The sequence below is a fragment of the Protopterus annectens genome, chromosome 13.part0, assembly GCF_019279795.1.
Source record: "Protopterus annectens isolate FY-2018-M chromosome 13.part0, PAN1.0, whole genome shotgun sequence".
Classification (NCBI taxonomy): domain Eukaryota; kingdom Metazoa; phylum Chordata; order Ceratodontiformes; family Protopteridae; genus Protopterus; species Protopterus annectens.
In genome coordinates, this window is record NC_056747.1 from 819,873,480 (window position 1) to 819,879,480 (window position 6,001).

A 6,001-nucleotide genomic window follows, 5' to 3' on the forward strand; every position below is an offset into this window, starting at 1 on the left:
CCTCTTACTCTACTTTAATCCCTCTTTCACCTCAAGCATTATCCCTCCTGCCTTCAAACTTGCCGTACATTTAAATCTCGTTAACAGACAAGGTGAGTACAGCGCAGATATGGGCAACATGCATTCAAGACAGAGCAGAATACTGTAAGTTTGTCTCTGTATTGTGGCAGTTAGGTTAAGTATGTGACTTCAAAAATTCCCCAAAAGGGAAATAATTGTGAAAGCAATTCAGATCACCTCGCCCAGCACTCAGAGCAGTGAAAAAGTTCAAATGTTTTTGCATTTCTAACAGAGCTGGGTCTGACATGACTTTGTAAGTCAAGCAGAAATCGCCTGTGACTAGGCATTATGAGACGGAGAATAGTAGGAGGTTTTTGAGTCTGTCTATATAGGACAAATGTTTAAGGCCTAGGATCCTCTTTGTGAGGTACTTTTACGGCCTCACCAGTTGTTGCAGGTGTTTAGTGAGGTACATGCCAAATGGGGCATTGTACTCAATGATTGGCCTAATGAGGGAAGAGTAGAGGGAGACAGTGACCTATTTCTTCCTGGATGCAAAACCTTTAGTAATGAGATGTGCCACATAGAAGGACTTTCTGACCACAGTGGTAATGTGGTGGTCAAAAGAGAGGTGCTGTCAGCCTGTGTTCCCAGATCTCTTATAATGCCTTCTGTGTTCATTGGACTACCATCGATGTGGTAATTCATGGGAACCGGGTTTTTCCCAAAGGGGACGACACATTTTTTGGCATTGAGCTTAAGGCCACGGTTCTGACACCAGTCGTTGGTCTCAGTGAGGCCTTTCTATAGGATGTCAGCATCAACTGTGGAGTTAATAATAGCTCCCAACTTGCAGTCGTCTGCGAACTTTGTCAGCCAGAGTCCCTTCGTGTTGGTCTGGACTTCAGAGAAGTAGATACCAAACAGGAGAGGACCCAGGACCGAACCCTATGGGACTCCACTCGTGACTGGTCAGCAGTCTGACTCAGAGTCAGCTACTTTCACACTGTGGGTTCTACCTGTGAGCCAGTTTGCAACCCACCTAGTGATATAGGGGTTGATGCCTAGCTTAGTGAGTTTTTCTATGATTCCTGAGTGGGGAATGGTATCAAAGGCCTTGGTCAGATCAAGGTAGGCTGTATGAACCACTTTGCCTCCATCCACACCTCTGGTGATTGACTCAAAGAAGTTGACCAAGTTGAGCAGGCATGATCTACCCTTCATAAAACCAAACTGTGTGACATCCAAAATTTGGAGATTCTCTATATCCTTGTTTATTAGATCCATGATGATGTGTTCCATAGCTTTGCATATCAGACTCATCAGGCTAATGGGACGATAGTTCCCAGGGTCTGTAGTAATGTCTCCTTTGTGGAGGGGGATGACTGTAACAGTGCACCATTCGGTAGGGACAAAGCCTGAGGTGATGCTGTGATTGAACAGGGGACACAGGTGAGGTGCCAGTTCACTCTGTAGTTCATGTAGAACACAGCCAAGGGATATTGTCAGGTCCCATAGAAGCTGTATTCTTGGACTTGGACAGTGCTGTTTTAACCTGTGCAACAGTAATACTGGGTGCCTAGCAAACTACTGGTGTTGTGACTGGGCCTTTGGGGGGAGGGGTAAAGTTGGCACTGATTCTGTCGGCCAGTATATTGGCAATATGGGGTCTGTATTATAAGACCAAAAGTGCATATGTGCAACTGCATAAAAGTCGACACAATGCACGAACCCTGAAAGTAGTTCGCTAAAAAAAAGTAATGTAACACTATAAACAGATGGGGGGGTTTCGCACACCCTCCTAACTAGATATACCAACTCCGAGATCGCACTATTGATAAGAAAAGGGCAACTCTGTGAAATTGGATAACTATCTCCTTGCCCTATGACATATTCATTGAATCGCTTAAATGCGATTCGATAAATGTGTCGCTGTTTCCGTATTCGCTCAGAAGCATTTTTGTGCTTTTAATATAGATGCGCAATATGTGTTGGCTCGTTATAGGAGGTACCATTGTGCAGTATACTCAACCCTTTTTTCCATAGTCTCCTGTGAGTTATTCATTTTCATCTTACTGTTTCAATAGCATATTAGTAATTATGCTGTCTTGCTGCTGCTGTTATTGTTTCTGCTTATTGTACTTTTATTACTGCTGTTATTGTTTTGGTTGTTGCCTTTTCTAACCATACAATGGGCAAAGGCATTGGATCTGCACTCGCTGTGGGCATAAAATCCCACCCCAGGATATCCTCTGTCTCTATGTAATATGCCTGGAGCCTTTGCATCTTTACGTCACCTATTATATCAGCAAGGACTTTAGACATTATTCTTTCCAAGAGAGAAAAAATAAGTTAATCTTTATGGGCCTTCTTCTTTCCTCCTCCTCAGTTTCAAACAACAGGGAAAGATAAAGTTAAAAACAGAGAGAAAGACAGAGAAAGAGAAAAACAGAAAGATGGAGAGGAAAAAAAATAGAGGTCTGTCAGCCCCAAGGTTCTTCTTTATTTAAAATTCACCAGTCTAACACTTTCAGTGTTCTCAGCTCTGACTACTTTGGTGCTATGTCAGTTATTATTCATGACTGGTCCCCCTGAATAATGGCCAGCAACCACTTTTCTTAGAAGGAGCTTTCTAGGTTCCTTCCTTCGCCTCCTCCCTCTTCTTCATCTTTGAGATCTACTAGATCAGTCTAGAACACCGCTGATTTTAAGTAGGAAAGGATGATGACAGCCTTTATAAAGACTCAGACAAGGGGTGTCATCCTGTCCCCCTCTGTATCTTGGATAGATCAGACTGGCCTTACAACTCTTCTGAGGGAAACTCCTTCAGTATGAGTCTATGCCCTGGAGATTTTACAGCCATTATATTTTCCTTTGTTGACACTAGCAAAATCAGATCACTTGTACTCTGAAGCATCTGATTCACTCAACTCCAATTGCTTAGTCGACAGAGTCGCTGTGCAAGGCCCCTTTATGGTAGGTCTTCACTACTGTCTTTGGCCTGACATGTTTGATACCTTTTTCAGTATTTGGATCATCGGCATTAAAGGTTTCTGCTCTTATCTTGAGGTCAGAGCTGTTTGGGTTGCTGGACCCTATGCCTCCATTCCTGACATTGTTGATGCCTACCTTTTACACTGTGCCAACGTGGAAGTCTCTGATACTGGCAGCTTTGGTATCAACATTCAAATTCCGAGGATCAAAGCTTGTCCAGTCTCACAGGTGGGGGAGTGATTTTGGCTGCACTTGTGGACACTCTTCAGTCTGCAGCCTTTCATTCTCATTATCCTTCACATGGACTGGATTTATCTGAGGGTCTTAAACAAGGTCTGTATGAGGGTTATCATGAGTCTATGGGTGCTTCTGAAGAGTCCCTTCACAGTTACCAAAAAACATATGTGCAAAAAGAGTCATATTGAGTCTCTCACCAACCTTAATGAAGGGAAATGTCTCCACAGTCCCATCCAGATGATGCCAAATTTTGTAGAATATTAGAATTGATATGGCAAAGGGTTTCTTATCCCTCCAACCTCACCTTCCCCAAATGTGGAGGTTCTTTTTGAGGCCTTCAGGTCTGCCCCCCTCTGACTTCTGGGTGATCCCTGCCACTGACAGTATGATGGATATGGTGGCAGAGAGGGCATGGTGAGACCCTGACTTGGCAGGTAGCATTCCATGCAAACTGGATAAAATTCTGTGCTCCCCTGCAGACCACATTGGAATAAAGACCTCTAGTGGACTCCATTATTGTGGTAATCGCCATCAAGAAGGAAATATTTGACGGTCCAGCCTCCTAACAAAGAGTTTCTGATGATGAATTGTATGGAGAAGCAAGCTTGCACTTTGGGTGCGTTTGCACTTAATTATTTGATCCTTATGACAAGATTCGGAAGAGATCTTGCAGAAAAACAAGCATTTGACTCTTTGAGGAAGCCTGTAACTTCCGAGACTGGGAAACAACTTGAGACTCAGATGGCAATCGTGTTAACCACTTCCATCCTCTCCATGAGGTTGCTGCACAATGCAGCTAATGGAGCGTTCGGAGTGGCAGTTACTGGTATCACTTAGTGGTTTCATGTCTGTCTCTGCTTGTGTGATATTTCTGTTCAGCTTCAAGGCATCTTCTTGTTAATGCCCCTTTTGATGGGTTCTCACTGTTTAATCCCAGGGCTAAGGAAAAAATTCACTGAAGAGTGAACAAGAAGGAAAGATGTTGTCTGCCTTAGGAGTCTTCTTTAAGACCCTAGAGAAATCCTTATTCAGGAATCAGAAAGGGTCCAAAGCACTCTGGCTCAAAAAATCCCAGCACCCTCCTTATGACTTCTCTGCAGACTGGCGCAACAGACCCTTCAATGAATGCTGCCCCCAGGCAAAGAAGGTCAACAGGACCAGGAATTCAGTAGGTCGTTTTTCCAACAAGCAGCATTAGCATCTATGAAGGGTTGCCTAACTGCTCTTTTCTATAAGCATGAAGTGGCTGGCAATCTCTTCACCCAAAATCTTGGATGACCATCATGCAAAACAACTGAGTGAAGAGCATAATATCCAGAAGCTATGACATTCCATTCTCATCAACCTTAAAAATGCCATTCCTGCCTCTTCTGTATGTTCAGCCCCATCAAAAAGGAGCGCCAATGAAGGTGATTGCAAACCTCTTCCAAAAAATAGCCAGCCAGGTGGTCCAAACAAGTCAAAAGACACCTGGCCCATTCTAGATGTAGGTGGCCTAAACCAGTACATAAAGATGACAGAAGTCCTGATGGTCTTCAAGTCATACTGCCTACAGGAGGGTGACTGGATGTGCTCTGTTGACCTTTGGAAAGCTTATTACCACACAAAGATTTCCAAGGTGTCCAGAAGGTATCTGTGCTTCAAAATGGGAGATAAACATCATCAGATGTTCTTCATAGTCAATGTTGAACTACTGATCCTTGGGACTTCCTGCCATGCAGAAGCCTAAGATCAGCCCTAATGAAATTATTTTCAGAAAACAGCTTTGTAATATCATCTTCCCCCTTCTGGCCCAGGCAGAATGGACTCCCCCTGCTGTGGCTTCACCGCAAAAAACAGCCATGGCTTCTAGATTTCCAGCCAGATTTTCTTTTCTATCTCCAATAAACACTGCCCAGGCATCTATTCCCTCAAATTAACCATATAATTTCTTCGAGTCTGATGACAGCCAGAGATCCAGCTTATACCAACAGATTAGTCCAATTTCTTTTAGCCACACAGAAAGAGTCTGCTAGCAAACTTTGTAAAAGTGAATGGAAAGCATTTTTATTATGGGTTTCTCGTCAGGTTTGGATCTTTTCTGTAGTCCAATCCCCTTACACTTTTTCTCTCTCATATTTTTAATTCCAGATCCAGTTATTCTAGCATCAAGATTCACCTGCCCAACATTTCCAGTCTCAATCAGCGGTTTCTTTCTTCATCCCGTTAAAAAGCCTACCCCTCTGGAAACTCAGTATCAGTCTAGAGATATTAACCCATCCTCCATCCAAACCAGCCTCTTCTGCTGACTTGGACGTTTCTTTTCTTGTCTACCTTGTTTTTTAGCAGTTGTTCGTGCTGCAAGAAGATTTCAAAATACATGTCCTGTCCTCCAAACCTCCATATCTTCCCTTTCACAAAGAAAGTGTGTCACTCTGAACAAATCCATCCTTTATGCCCCAAATAGTTTGTTTTCTCCTAAAGAAAAGCTACACCTTACAGTCCTTTCTTCTAACTACACCAACAAAGGTGACTACTTGCTTCTCATCTTGGATGTTCACAGACAGTTACAGTTCTGTTTACACTGGACTAAAGCAATCAGGAAAGACAGCTGTCTGTTTTATTATGCATACTCTAGACTGGCACAAAAGATTTCCAAACATCTTTTGCCCAGTTAGTTTGCAGATTGTATAACTTTTGCGTACTAATCTAAATAAAACTGTATCAGCAAACCCAAAGGCTGATTCCACATGATCTATTGCAACTTGTACAATCTTCTTCAAATACTCTT